Consider the following 14,758-nt stretch of genomic DNA (forward strand, 5'->3'; position numbering starts at 1 on the left):
GCAAGAGCGACATGGGTATCAGTTCAGTCATTTCAATCACAAACGATAAGATCTCTAGATGTAGTTCAGACTCATATGAAACTCGTTCATTGAAGGGCGTATTCGTTCACTGCATTGAACAAATCACATACTCTGTCACATCTCATACTTGAAGGCTATTGGCTCGAGGTTGAGTAATTCTTTGACAGGATGAAATGGTTCAGTTACCCGGTTCACCGAGCTGCGCATGCGCTACTAATAGCGCCGCGCTGCTGTGGAGGGAGGAACTTCACTGAACGAGAAATATGAGTCAGTGGATTACGTGAATGAGAATGATTCGTTCACCTAAAAGATTCGTTCAAAAGAACGATTCGTTCACGAACGACACATCACTATCAATAATGTGCACCACAGTATGAGTATCATTACCCTGCTGAAAAAAAAAAAAAAAACGAATTTCTTACAGTTGTCATGAAACCTTTCAATAGTGTTTTGGGAGGGGTTCTATATATATATATATATATATATATATATATATATATATATATATATATATATATATATATATATATATATATATATATATGTATGTATGTATGTATGTATATGTATGTATGTGTATATATATATATATATATAGCAATCATGATTATGATGGTAAAACTAATTTTATTGACTTGGAAATTTCACTGGAAATATTTATTTTTATATAAATAAAGAGCTGTATTTCTTTAGTCAATTATTTAAGTATTACATGTTACATTGTATTGATTTTAAGAACAAGTGGAAAATGTGTTGAATGTTTCATTACATTCTAGTGAAATTAGCAAGCAGTTTGACTGGACTTACATTCGTTTTAAACGTGGAGCCAGGCGCGAGTCGACACAGGTTGCGACATGTGCCAGATGCGCTCGTGGGATTTGCGGGGCAAGGCCGTGTGAGAATATAACCGAGTGTTACGAAACAGGCTGCGTGAGTGCGGCAAGTGTGAACGGCTCCGGGCGAGTATGAGAAGCATTTAGAGACACAGGCTGTGTGTGCGGTCTTCTGAATGGGGAATAGCGAAGATGTTCTTGACATACATTGTGACGCAGCTCTAGTAAATTATCTTTTTTGTTCGTTGTCTGTCTTTTCAAAGCCTAAAGTTTTTCTTTACTTTTAATTTGTCTAACTATTGACCTAAATGTAGATGCCATAATCCCACTCTGTCTCTGTCCTGCTTTCAGTTTTTTTTTTTTTTTTTTTTTTTATGGTGGGCATTTACACAGTTGGCTAGAGCGGTGCTGATTGGGGAGAACAGAGCTGCCCTCAAATCTATTGGGTAGCAAGATTGTCACTCAATGCTGACAGTCATGCATATGCTCTGGAACGGAGTAATATCACGTCCACGTCACAGGCTTAATTAATAAATCGCAACGTCTCAAATAGCTATTTCAATTCGATTTCGATTAATCGCACAGCCCTATTTTAAACTTTACATTGCAAATGCTTTGCGCATACACCGCGTTAGCACTCATTAGCTTGTCATTCACATTTCCACTCGCGCTTCTATTCGCATCTACTACAGATTTTTTTTTCTCTTGCCTCATTTCTTTTATCTCACACGCCATTGGTAAGTCAGAATCATTCTTCATTCAGAGTGAGTTATTCGCTTCTCCTGCTGTTGTTGTTTGCATCGCTTGCCAAATGTACAGTTTAGCTTTCTCCGTTGGCAACGAGGGATTTACATGTGATAAATACAGAGAAATAGCAAGGCTTACAGGAAAGATTTCAGAATTAGAGACACGCATCCAAACTTCGAGGACAGTAAGACTGTGAGGGCTCTAGATACGGCTTTGGATGCGTCTAGTACAGGGAGTCCTGTACATTGTTAGGTTACGGAAACAGAGCCTCTGCAGCAGGGCAACTGGGTGACAGTGAGGCAGCATAGTCGTGGGTCAAAACAACGCTCTTCTGTTCCGATCAAAACATTAAACAAGTTCCCTCCACTCAGTGATGCACCCACTGAGAAACCTGATGAAAGTGCTCTAGTTATTGGTGTTTCTATTGTACAGAACGTGAATATAGAGACACCAGCCACCATAGTCAAATGTTTACCAGGAGCCAGAGCGCCTGGCATCTTGGCAAATTTAAAAGTGCTGGCTGATGCTAAATGTAAATACAGTAAGATTGTTATTCACACTGGCACTAATGATCTTTAAACCTGCACCCCGACGCAGGCGTCCTCAATGCCCCTCAACGCCCCTCAACTCCCCTCAACTCGCATGTGTCTGTGTTTACAAATAGATTAAATGAAACGGGACAAATTTAATCTTGAAAAACTATATAGCATTATAAAGATCTAAGCCTCAAGTATTGATAACAGTTCGCTGGTTTTCAATGGAAAGCTTATAAAGACTGTATTTGCTAGATTTGTGTAAGCAGTACACATCAAAACATGAACATTAGAAACGCTGTACATACCAGATCCGTCATAACAACGAGTCATAAACATCCACAGCTGTAAATCCCGGTTTAGTTAGAAAGGTAAGGGTCCACTGAATGACATCTCATGAAGCACGTTTAGTCCAACGAAGCAATAACCTTGTATTATGGATCATAATTAATTTGTTTACGTTTGTGTTTTTCAGCGACAGAATTGTTTGCGTCTGTTATGGAATAACTCACGGTCGGAAACTGCATCTTGGTAGTAAAAAACACGGCATGGTTTTGCAGCGTACAGTGTCACAAACGGAATGAGACAATCCACTGGAAAAAAGAATGAATGAAAGATAGGCGAAAGATTGTTTATTTTAATTTTGGCACTCTCTCATGGCGGCTCGTGACGCACCTGTCAGCTGATGGAGGCGGAATTTATAACGATCGCCTTTGTCTTTGTTTGTTTTATTTTTCAAAGCTTTTTATATATGTGAGAGTGTGTTTTATGTTGAATGTGAATGTATCTGCATGATTACCATCTGTTTGAGTGCAAATCAGCCCAAATCAGCTCGCTATTACTGTATGATCACGGCTATCAAAGTGAACACGTCTATATGAATAGAGAGAGTGGATTATTTACTTTATGGCACATTTGTGTTATAACCATCTGTATAAGTGGCCATCAGCACATCAGCATTATTTGCATCGTAATTCATAGTAAATGCTGCATTTCAAGCAATCTCAGGATTTTCTGTAATTGGCAAACAAAGTTAAATCTTTTTTAATTTTTCTTACTCAAATTATTCTTATTGTATTTTTCTAGTGCTCAAATAAATCACTTTTATGATGTCTAAGTTTCTGTCTAGTGTTTTATAATTGAAAAAAACTATGCAGTGGTATGTTTACTGATTAAATAGTTAAATAGTACAGTTTTTTTATATTTTGGGGGGTGGGGGTGTAGACATAGTCTCATAAAAATATTTGCAGGAGTCTAATTTTTCATGATATTTTATTCAGATTTGAAATAGAAACTCATGAGACATGTGGCTTTCAACTCATTACTTTTCTAGCTTGCTCCAGGAATAATTTCATGTATTTTTATATCAAATAAAATAATATTTAAGTGTGGTAAAAAAAAAGAAAAAATAATAATGTGAGTCCCATAATGGGGGGTGCTGGCTAACAGGTTAAAGAGGTGTCTGAACTTGCAAGCACGATGTCAGACACTGTAATATGCTCTGGTCCCCTCCCTGCTTACCGTGGTGATGAGATACACAGCAGTGTAAGGCAAAATTCCCAGTAGTGAGAGAAAAAAGTCAGAGCAACATTATATATATATATATATATATATATATAGATAGATATATAGATTATAAATATAAATTGAATTAGGACACAATTCTGTAAAGTAAAAAAAAAAAAAGCAAGTTATTCTTTATTCATCCATGGGTGCTATTGCATGTAGTCAGCCAACTTCTGCAACAGAAACTTGAGCTGATAACACTGTAGCGCCAGCATTAGTGGGAGATCTGCCTGTACTTCGTACAGACTTGTACAGAGAGCACACAAGACAAAGAACTGCTAATTGAAAAATACAAAGAGAAGGAAACATCCAAAGGAGCTCTATAAAAACAAACTATAGCAGCTATAGGCTTATCAAACTTGACTGTGTGAAAGTAGAAGAGGAGATCTTGAAAATAGGAAAATGGACAAAGCTAGACCTAGAAAATGTCAAATTAAACCGAGAAATCATTAAATTACTAGAGAAGTTAAAGCCTCTGGCTATTCCTTCCAGTGATGCGCGGGACAATGTATTAATAACCTGCACCTTACCGATGTTTTCAACTAACCTGCCCGCAACTCGGACCACAAAAAAAGAAAAAGAATATATTGTATCCGACCCGCTTCCTGACCTGCATTTTTTTAAAGTAGTAAATGCCCATCGTAGCGTCATTGGGCCATATACGTAGGAACTAGGCAAGAAAAAAAAAAATCACCTTAATATATTCTAATTTTGTCAAGAATTTAAAAAAATCATCAATAAGCACATTGCTGAATATATCCCGCTCTGCTCACTCACTCCGTGGGGTCAGTCGCTCAACCCAGAATGGCCTGCTGGTTCCAAAATATGCAAGGAGAAATTTAATTGTTTAGAAATAAACTGGTGTTGGCACCCCATAAACTAAAATAATCACCAAAACTATGCCATTCGTTTGTGCTACGTTTGTGCTGATTTGTGCCGCAGAAATGAACGTTTGTGCTGGTTTGGTGTTTGAGATATTAAACATTCTTTTTTTGACTGTATGACGTCACTCTCCACACCATGTTGCCCAAATCGTTCCAAACCAGCGCAGTTCATTTGTGCTCGATTTTTGCCACTAAAACAAACACTGTATCTATTTTCCTTCCATAGATATATCCAAAATATTTTCGAAGTCTCCTTCCCAGTTCGTCTAAATTGCCCAAAACTGGTGACATTAGTTTGTGCTGGTTTGTGTTGTTGAAATGAACGTCAAATATATTTCTTCTTCTTAGAAATAACAAAAACAATTCTGGGCACAGAAACAGAAACCTGTGCAGTTTGTTTGTGCTCGATTTGTGCTGTTTTGTGTCGTAGAAAGAACCATCAAAAATTATTCCATTCTTTAGTTTAAACATCACAAAATCTTTGGAGGAGTAGTAACGTCATGCAAGCAGGCAGCGATCTCCATCCATCTTGAATCCAACCTGTCGGGTTCGTTTGTCTGTCATTGTTCTTTTCTTTGTTAGATATGGAAATGTTTTATTTTCAGTGACTTTATCAATCTCCAGATAAAAAAAAGGTAGGTTATGTGATTGATTGATGCTAAGGCTATTGCTTGTTTATTAAAAAATTCATGTGGTGTGTCCCAGCTTTTTGAAAACTTTGTAGCATGTCGGAACATTGCGACGCACACTCTTTGTTTGTTTGTTTTTCCTTTTATTATGTTTTTTTATTCAAATCGAGCTTAATTTATCAGATGGAAGTTTAGGGTACTGTAGTTTGTTTTAAATGGCTATATTGCATTATCTAGGCCTTTGTTACAGATGCACAAAGCAAACTGTGCATTTTATCTTTCTCTGAAGGAGAAAGAAAACCAAGAAGCGGTGTTTATGTTTGTTTAATACGTCTTTAAAGCAACTAATCCATGACTGTTACTTGTTAGTTTGCTGTATAGCTTGTTTAACTAGCAGGTCTTCCCTCACTTTTGACCAGTTTAGGATTCTGTGATTTCGTATTTGCTGAAAAAAAGAAAGTCATATAGATTTTTTGTTGTTGTTGGGTGAAGTATGAAGCAAACCACCTGGTTAAAGTTTTTTTATTTAGCTCCCAAACTTGTTTCCTTTTAAATGCAAAGGTTAATGTAAAAATAACAGAGCAATTTCTGTGAAAGAATTTACAAATGTTTTTTTTTAAATAACCATAAAATAAGAGAACTACAAAAATATGTTGACTTCATGTAAGAGTAGTCCTAAAATTAATACATCTGGGTACAAATAACAGAACAATTACTAAAGAAAAATAGAACTTAGGGTTAAAAAAAAGAATGCTGTTAAAACAGTCATAAAGTGAATAGAGATCATGGTGATTAACAACAATAGAAAAATCAATATAGTCCAATCTCTTATTGATTATGAACTAATTTCTGCAGAAACCAGTCCAAAATAATCATTAATCAAAGGTTTTAGTCCTCCTTTGTGAACAACGTGAGACTGTTGTGACATATTCACACAGGTCATCATATTTCTCCCAGGCAAAAGAGTTTCTTCTGCAGTTAGCCACGTAATGTCCAAGAGATTCTCTTGTTGGTCCTGGAATGAATGCGACAACCCCTCGCAAAGTGAACAGCTGATTGTCCAGCTCAATGTCGACAGGGATTTCAGGCAGTGGATGGTTAGCATCTAAACTTGTTTCAATACACAGCAGTTGTCGAGGTATGCATCTGTGTGTGACCGAGCCATTGCAGAGGAATTTAATTGATGGATCATCCTTAATTTTTCAGCTATCTGGACACTCTTGGGGTGATTTCAGTGGCTTCAGACACTTGGACCTGCATTTTAGCCTTCCTTGCGTAAGCATCTTTTCCAACTCTTGTGACTATGGTCTTCACCAAATCAAACATTTCATTTTTTGTGTGTTCTTTGTTGAGATAATGACTGAAAGATCCACTGTCACAGAATGCAGAACAAAGGCACTGGCAAAAGGAATCAAAGGCACAGGCAGGCACGTGCACAGGTAGGGCTCAACCTGTGAAGAGCACATGCCCTTTTTGCCCTTACACTCCGAAGTGCCCTTTTTTTAGATTTTTTTTAATTTTTTTTATCAATGCTATTGGTCACCCTTTACGTCTGTCTGTCTGTTTTACTAATATTTCGCAAATGAAAGTTCTTAAAACGAGCTTGTGTAAATCTTATTCGATCCTCAAGCTGTCAGTAAGCTGATAACTCCGCCCCCTCTATATTCATTGAATCAAAAGTTCCACAGCAGCCGCACAGTAGACAACAGCTGAGCTGAACAAAGTTTTGCGAAGGGTAAATAAATATCTTTGAATAAGTACTACTAAACACTATGTCTATAAAGGCTCATATTTTATTCATTGGATGTCTGTCTGACTGACTGAGACATGTGGGACGTCGCCTGAGAGAGAGGGCTAGCATTTGCCATCTAGTCATAGTCAATATATAGCCAACACATAAATAGCCTGTGTATACAGTAGCATTTCATCTTTTATAAAATGCGATTTTGGCCAAATGCATTTTACCACAGGAAAAACTGAGCGCTCCGTCTATATAGCTACAAAAAACTAGTTTGTAACCTGTAGATGAAAATGTAATGTGATGCCGGCAGGCGCTGTCACCGTTTTAATGATGAAAAAAAAATTCAGAGATGCACACATTCTCTGGTCAAAAACTATATATTGGTAAGTAATACAAAAACATATAATTTGTTTTTACCATCGGAAAATCATAACAGGTGCGCCCCCCGCTGTTTCATACTGGTACTTACACAAAGCTTCGAGTGATCCCCGTCACCTAGATAACTATATTTCTAAGAAATTTCTTCTTTGATTTATGATTGCTGATACACTTAATTTATTAACATTTAGGCTAATCATGTTATAGTATACTCTCCGCTCGTCCTCACATGTGTAAAATGTAGTAAAACATGGTTTTACTACAGTAATGTAGTAACAATTTTTTTTTTTACAGATCACTGTGAAATCTTCATATTTTATCATGCAGAATGTAATTCATGATTCATTCCAAGGCTTCGTTTATTTGATCCAAAATACAGCAAAAACAGTAATATTGTGTAATATTTAAAAAAAAAATGTAATAACTGTTTTTCTATTTGAATATTTTAAAATGTAATTTATTTTTGTGATCAAAGCTGAATTTTCAGCATCATTACATTAGTACTTTTCAGTGTCACGTGATCCTTCAGAAATGCTTTTCACTGCAACTGTACTTTTTACACCATTTTTATTTATTTTTTCATTGCTGGCTTATTTTAGGGAAAGTGTAGTGAATAAGAGACCTTCAAGAGACCAACATCCCTGGTCCACCACAGTATCAATTTTTTGCCAGGTAGGCGGATACATGTTGGATATGTTATAGTGATGGTATGGCTATAGTTTCTTATAATCTGGAATTGAGTTGGACATAATTACTTAAATTATATTTCAAAAAAGTTTGTCAAAAATACTTGACTCATTGCTCACCTTGCCCTCTTCTCAATGTCATTCATAATCATTTTAACCAAATAATACAAATTAGCTTATAAAACCAAACACAATAGCTAAAAAAGAGAATATATAACATTTTCTTCTGTGCAAAGTTCATAAAAAAGTGCGTAAAGTTCAATAAAAAAGATTTTGGTTTCTGTTTGGTTTTATAAGCTAATTTGTATTATTTGGTTAACATGTTTATGTATGAGCCAAGTATTTTTTTTCTCTATAAATGCAATTTAAAAAAAGAGGGAGTACACAAGAGCAATTCACAAACACAGGACCCTACAAATATTTATGTTTATCTATATTATCGAATTATCTAATATTATTATTATTGTTGTTATTAATCGTGAAGAAATCTAAAGCTTTTGAGACTATTATTTTGTGTTATTGAATTTGTCATAAAGATTTGACCATTTCTTCCTTTTATGCAGGCTTACGAAATAATCTTGATATAAAAAAAAGGGAGGGGGGTGCCCCTTTTCAGTTTCAGCACATGCCCCTCAAAAGGTCTGTGCACGGCCCTGGGCGCAGGTATTATTTACACTTACAAGCATCTTGTCAACCAAGATGGGGTTATTAGCTTGGTAGTTGCCATTTTTCAAGACATGATTTTTTGTCTTTTTTCTTTTCAGGTTTATGTTACAATTGAAGAGACAATTTGCAGAGGGGGTCGGAGTCGAGGAGACACTTCACACAGATCTGAAAACATGGGTTACAGAAATCTGTGAAGAAAGTAAGATGATTGCAGCACATCATGGTGACAGAGACAATCTTCATTTTCTTCCGGAGCTTGTCCCAAATGTAATAAGAATGGTAAATGGTAATCTTCAGTGACACAAGGCAAGACCCCCTCTGCAAATCGTCTCTTCAATTGTGCTTTGCATGTTTCTGAGACTACAGGTAAACCTTTGTCATCGTTTCCTTCTGATTCACTGAAGGCAATAACTGCAATTGAATGAATAAGCTCCCTTGCATCTTCCAGTGTATCAGACTGTAAAAGTTGTGCCATGGCTCGTAGATAAAATTCTCTAACTCTGTTTCCTTTTTGTCTTAAGCATTCCCACTGGCTAATGAGCTTGATACAGTGTGCAACATCTACTCTGATGAAGCAGAGTGGTAGCTTTGAGTCTTCGGGCTTCCCTGCCAGCACTCCAAAGCACTGATTGATGTATGTTTTCAAGTCTGGGTAAGGAGTGAAGGCCTTAACCAGTGCTCCAACCAAAGCCAAGGAGAAATCACAGACTGCTTCTTTGGGCACAGCAGCACCTGCGCGTTTCCATTCAGTAAGCCAGTTGGCAATAGAATTGATGGTGTGGCTCTCTGATAGCATTTGCACTACTGGAATATGATCTCCCTGTGAACACAAAACTCCTTGATACAGGAAGACATGTCCAGAATTGCCACAGGGTCTTCTCAGTCTTTTCACAACTCAACCTGTTGCATCAAAACTCATAAATGAACCAGAGTACTTGGATTTCATTTGATACACTTGCATCTGAGATGGGGTCCAGTAATGGCAAAAAAAAAAAAAACCTATTAAGGCCTATGTCATGATTGCTTCCATTGTGGGGTACACTGTATTTTAGTAGATGCAATGACATGATTGGTTCTGTGTCTCCTAGCTCTTGGTCACCCATCTCTTGTTTGCCTTTTCTAAATGTTGCCAGATTTGGCAGGTGGCTAGGCTCTGGGTCACCAACATCCATCATTTTGTAAGCCTCAGTTGCACGCCATACATGTGCTGGTTTTCGGCCTTCCCAGAGTTCTTTGGACACACATGTTCTCAGATCCCCTGATAACCTCCATTTTGCTTTGCCAGTATGGAGACTGTCATCAACATTGCGGATTATGCATTGAAGCACAACTGGTTCATTATCCACTGGCATATTCTCTGCTGTTATAGACAATTGTGCGTCCCACTCTGTGCAGTGTGTCCAATTATGTCTATGTAGTGAGATGCAACATTTGGAAAGATTTTTGCCCTCCTAAATCTAAGAGTGCATGAAGTCTTGATATTTTTCCATATCCCCTCATACAGGACATTCGTCCATGCACCACGTTTCAGGATGGTGTATTCTCTTTTACATGTGTTGAGTGATTTGTCATTGTAATCAACTTTTTCAGGCCAGATTTCTACCCATTTTTGACGAGAGATTGATCTCAAATGTAATGTAGTAGCATTGACTGCTTTGTGACTGCCTTTGACGCTGCTGAATGAAAATCTGCTGAGCTTTCTTGTGAGCTGTCACAGTTTGGACCATGATCTTGGGTGTTTGTGTCGATTCTGCATAGCTCAAGGATTTGCCATATATTGTGCCTGTTTGTCTTCACAATAGTATAAAGGTTCTTTGGTGAAACTTTGTTATTTAGTTGTTTGCTTAAATCTACCCAAACCATTTCTGTGGGAACTGCGATGTTTGTTCCTGTAATAATCTGTTCCTTTGCAGCACTGATGACTTCCACAGGCTGGTTTCCTAGGCATCTAATCAAAACAGGAATTATTTTTAATGTAGTTTTAATAAAGTAGTTGGGCCAAATGAATAAGCATGAATCAGTTTGAATAAGCATGTAACCTGTTGGTAACAAGTATATATATAAATTTTATTACTTTCCTCCATGGAATCGAGATGAGATTGAAATGATCATGCAAAACTATAAGGAGTGATATACCTAGTCGCCATTCACTTAAACTGCATCTTTTTTTCCAAATCCGCTCAAGTAAATGATGGCTTAAATAAAAGCAGGCAATACAACTTATATGCACTACACTGTAAAAAAAATTGTTCACTCAACTTACATTTTTTAGTTATCTTTTTGCTTTGAAGTTTTACTGACTTACTCTACCAAGTTTGTTCAACTTAAAAAGTTTAGTTGACATAGTTAAAATAGTTGACCCAACTACTTATTTCAAGTAACCTGGACTTGTAAAGATTAGTTGAAATACGATAACTTACATTTTCAAGTTATCTGTACCAAAATCTTTGTTCATTGAACTCAATTTTTCTCAACTTGCAATGACACATTCAACCAAATAATTCAATACAAACAATTTTATTTTTCCTTACAATTCAATAAATGTTAAGGGCAAACTCGGTTAACATATTCAAAGGATTACCATGAATTTTTTCTTTGTAACAACTTTTTAACTGTAAAATACAGTGAACACTTCTCTTAGTAAAATTCTAAACAATTCTGAATATTTATAAATACAAACTCAAAACTACATTATATAGTAATTACAGAAAAATTATTTCATTTCAAAATAAAACAATCTGTCAAATAAAAAAGTATTGCAATTTCATAGTTTAATGGTGAAAATGTATTAAGAAAAATGCATGGAAAGTGTATTCATTAGAAAAAAAGACTGTTAATACCATTGTTAATTGATCACCCTCATACCATCCAATACCCGTTAAGACTTGCTTTTGTCGGAAGACGAATTAAGATATTTTTAATTAAATCTGTGAGCTTTCTGTCCCACCTTTGACAGCCTACACAACTGGCACTTTCAAGGTCCAGAAGAGACATCCCTAAAGTAATCCAAGTGATTTCAGTGGTTTAAGCTCAGTTTTACTCATCACTGTGAGTGTTTCATTCCATTTTATTAAATAGTTTTCTCCATCATGTTTACAAGAACATGACAGCACATGCTTTTAGTTTGAATGCGAAAGCAGATACGGTTGCATGTAAACAAATATATAAACCACTGTTATCACTTGACTTACTTTAAGAATGTCTTTTACTTCCATTCTAGATCCTTGAGATCCTTGAAAGTTGTTTAGGCTGTCAAAGAAGGGATAGAAAGCTCACAGATTCCATTAAACAGGGTGTCCGCGGGGTTTTAAAAAGTATTAAAAAGTGATAAATCAAAATGGTCAAATTTAAGGCCATTAAAAGTGTTAAATGTGGTCTCAGAGGTATTATTTTTTTCCAAATTAGGTATCATTTTTTTCCAGACTATCAGGTGTCTTATTCTGATTGAAATTCAATCTGCGTTCGTGTTAGTTCGTTTATATGGGCTTTAGCATATCTGGGCACATAATCAAAAATCTTCCGTCTCCGTTTCAACGTATGTTTGATGCTGACGTCATATTCAGTGGTCGTTCGGCATCATCTCAGAACACTACGCGCTCAACAGAAGTGGCTTATGTTTTATTTTAGACTTGCTTCAAGGCATATCTTCAACGACTGGACAACCATCGTCGTCTTCATGGACAAATGCAAGTTTTCTAATAGCTGGGTTAATGACCGGTAGTACCGAGGTCCCGTTCAAACCCGGTTCTTGACGCATACAGCGCTATGATTTCCGCAAAGCAGAAAACGAGTACGGAATCTCAAAATCCAGTCATGTAAATGAAACTTACATTTTAATATGGAAAGTCATGGAATTTGTGAAAGCATAAATCAATCAAATCAAATCTCCATATGGACCAGTGTCTGTAAATGTTAAGCCGCAAAAGTTGCTTGAAATATGAATCCGTGTTCTGCGCGTCTCTGTGTGAATTAATGAATGGCAGAGACGTGCAGGTTTATTTACTACATAGACTGAAGCGCATGACGCTTGACTTAATTTCAGCATCTGTTGTCTTCTCAAAATAATGGAGTTCATTTAGAATTATTCATATTCATTTTCGAAAAAGCAGAAGACATACCGGTTTCTCCGGTAGTGGGCGGAGCTAATGCGCAAATAGCAATTTCAAAATGACAAATATGCATTCATTAGGCCTAAAAGAAATTTTTACATAAGGGCATTGTGCTAGAAATATTACTATTATTTAGTAAAACGTATGTGATACTGCTACCACTGTTGCAAAAAAATAAAAAACTTTATTTAAAAAAAAAAATAAATCTCAACATTTCTTCCATGTTTTAATTTTAATAGCAAATCCCCTTTATTTACCAAACATAAAATGTGTTTAAATTTGATAAATTAAAAGACAAATTAAATTTTGGTGAAACTTGTTTACTGTTTTTCATAATTATATAACTTGTAGAAAAACTTTAAACACAATTCTAAATAAGTATAAAGAATGGCATTGGTTTTATTTTTAGTGCTAAAAAGTTATTTTTTTTTTTTATTAGCAAATTTTTGTGTTTTGCTTTGGTACCGAAATTGGTACAGAGAACCGTGGATTTTCACTGGTATCGGTACCGAATACTGAAATATTGGTACCGTGACAACACTAACAGGCAGGCTTATTGTTCGGTCTATCCATTTTCTCCATTGCACATTTTATGGTATTTCTTTTATTTTTATTTACTAAGTGAAATAAATGTGCAATATGCTGTCAACATCAGTCTCTAAATCTATTATTTTTTGTATATTTTTTGTATATTTTCAAGTGACACATTTCTATAACAGTTAAATAAGAAAAGGTATTTTTTACAGGGTATATACTGCAATCCTTAAGTTATTTATATATTTTTTATAAATGTGTTTGATGTGTGTTCAAGAGACAAACATAGGGTCTTTTAGGTTTAGAGCAACATGAGGGTGATTATCTTACAAAAGAATTTTCAATTTGGGTAAACTAACACAAAGACTTTTCACATTAATGCCCCATTAATTATGAAATAACTTTAAAACACATTAAAATTCTTGTTGAAAACAGATGTCAGGCCATCGATGCAGAGAACTTAGTAAAGAAAAACTGTAAAATATTCAACAAACACAGGGCTTTGGTAGGAATACACAACACCTTACCTCAACAACATCTTTAACAATGTATTTTTAAGGGAGTGCACTCTTGCACTGCACGTGTCCGCTCCAATGTACATCAGCAGCCGCTTGAATACCTCAAATGTGTATTTGAGTTTTTTTGGGTAGTTTATGTTAAGAGCATAAAGCAATCTCATCATGTTCACATACGCATTTGGTATGTCACCAAGTCCTCGCAGAACAACTGCTTCCTCTGTAACAAGGGCCACATTATAAGAGTCGCATGGATTGGGGTCCGTCACATCTTCCACCACTGTGATGATTCCTAGAGTCATGTCCCTGATCAGTTATTCTTCACAATCTGTGTGTGCTGTATTAAAAAAACGACAAACTTCAAAATGCGCTTTCACACATACAACACTGAAGCTCAAAGACTTAAACACAACATGATTTGTTAAGTGCTACCTTCATGACAAGGGGTGCTCGAATACTCATTTCAATCACTTTGAGAATCTCTCTAAATCATTCTCTAATATATCTCTAAATAAACTTTATTTTGGATAGTACCTTTTTTCCATGGGGATGTAAGGAAATTTCAACATTTACAAGGGCTAGTATGTGATTTTTTTTTTTTTTTGTATTAGATTTTTTCTTCTCAAGTGTGAATAAATGATCATCCAAATGCAATGGTTTTATCCCTGAGAGTCCATGAAAATTCATTTCTAAGATGTCCCCAAGGGAAACAATTACAGTCCAAGAAGTGCTAATGCTGATATTACATTGTCCTATACCATATTCTCTGCTAAATTTAATCTTATACATACTCCATCCACATAGTTAGAAATAATACATTAAAGGGATAGTTCACCTTAAAATGGAAATTGTCAACATATATACTCACCGTCATGTTGTTTCAAACCTGTATGAATTTCTTTCTTCTACTGAACAC

The 14,758-nt window shown here is 35.9% G+C and overlaps 1 long non-coding RNA gene across 2 annotated transcripts; it reads left to right on the forward strand.

Annotated features, from left to right (window-relative positions):
- Positions 1-674: 674 nt before the first annotated feature.
- On the forward strand, positions 675-7,967 carry LOC113091525 (uncharacterized). 2 transcript variants are annotated; one of them, XR_003287374.1, is made up of 4 exons: positions 675-1,591; positions 6,420-6,488; positions 6,595-6,652; positions 7,932-7,967. It is a non-coding gene; the product is annotated as an uncharacterized LOC113091525 (long non-coding RNA). The 2 variants fall into 2 exon arrangements; XR_003287375.1 differs by lacking the exon at positions 675-1,591 and adding an exon at positions 4,362-6,310.
- The last annotated feature ends 6,791 nt before the right edge of the window (positions 7,968-14,758 follow it).

The sequence above is a fragment of the Carassius auratus genome, unplaced genomic scaffold (genome assembly GCF_003368295.1).
Source record: "Carassius auratus strain Wakin unplaced genomic scaffold, ASM336829v1 scaf_tig00214205, whole genome shotgun sequence".
In the NCBI taxonomy this organism is placed as follows: domain Eukaryota; kingdom Metazoa; phylum Chordata; class Actinopteri; order Cypriniformes; family Cyprinidae; genus Carassius; species Carassius auratus.